The following is a 1,261-nucleotide window of genomic DNA, read 5'->3' on the forward strand; positions in this document are numbered from 1 at the left end:
TAGAAAGATGATGATGACAAGGAGGAGGATAAAGAGGAAGAGGTTTTTGTTACGTGTCCTGTGATAGACGAGGGGGGGGGAGAAAACGACAAGGAGGAGAAGGCAGAGGAGAAAGACGACGATGTTTTTGATTATACCCTTTATGATAATGATCGGGATCCTAATGATACAAAAATGGGCGACATGTTCAACCATAATTATATTTTTAAATGACTCTCTTCCTCATTTTCCGATCTTCAAGGAAACCCGCTGCTTATTTCCTTCTAATGTATCTCTATACTTTAAAAAGCAAAACGATATTATTTTCAGATCCTACTGTGCAGGCAAAGAGAAAGAAGAGGGCAGGTAAGCTAGATACTTACATACGCACAACCATCCCTTACTTTCAGTATCCCCTTGAAACAGCCAAGTTTAAAAAAACAACACAATACAATGGCAAAAAACAAACAAAAAAACAAAAATAACTAAAAATAAAGTTTTCTAAGTCGGGTCATTAACTACTACTTTAAAGATGAGTCAGTGAAGGAAGTTAAAACTTAGTAACAAGAGGGATACGGGTCAAATAGGGTTAACAGTAAGAGTAAAGGTAAGGGTAGTGGTAGAAGTGGAGGTAGCGGGTAGGGGCAAAAGAGAGTTAAGAGTAAGGGAAGGGAGGAGTAAGGGTAGGGGTAGGGGTAGGAGGGGTATGAGTACGGGTAGGATACGATAGTAAAACACGACGTACGGATAGGGTTAAGTGGTTGCACAGAATTCCCCACGCCGTATGGATACGATAGTAAAACACGACGTACGGATAGGGTTAAAAAAGGACTTTCTGTTTCCCTTCTCTCTAGCCCCCGTGAACGACCCTCTGCTGGCCCCGTACTATTTCGGGCTGTCTGTCGTGGCCTGCTACAACTGGGAGGACAAGGAGGTGGATTGGGTAGCCAGCAAATGTATCGTGAGTAATCAGACGTATTGTCGTATTTATAACTTTAATGTTGTTAGAATTGTTCCTATTAATCATCATCATCCAGTGCCTTGCCGGTTGGCGTGGGCGATCATGGACCTCCACTTCCCTCTGTCTTGCGTTGCAGCAATGGTGTCTGTTGTTCCTGCTGTTCCCAGCCATGTTATTAACTTGTTCAGTATATTTTCCCTCTGTCTGCCTCTGCCTCTCTTTCCTTCAAACTTGCCTGTTGTTACAATATTCTACAACGCGTCTTTCCGCTTTGTGTGTCCAATGAAATGTGCCTATCGCTTTCGTATATTTTCCTATTAA

The sequence above is a fragment of the Aplysia californica genome, unplaced genomic scaffold, assembly GCF_000002075.1.
Source record: "Aplysia californica isolate F4 #8 unplaced genomic scaffold, AplCal3.0 scaffold00359, whole genome shotgun sequence".
Taxonomy (NCBI): Eukaryota; Metazoa; Mollusca; class Gastropoda; order Aplysiida; family Aplysiidae; genus Aplysia; species Aplysia californica.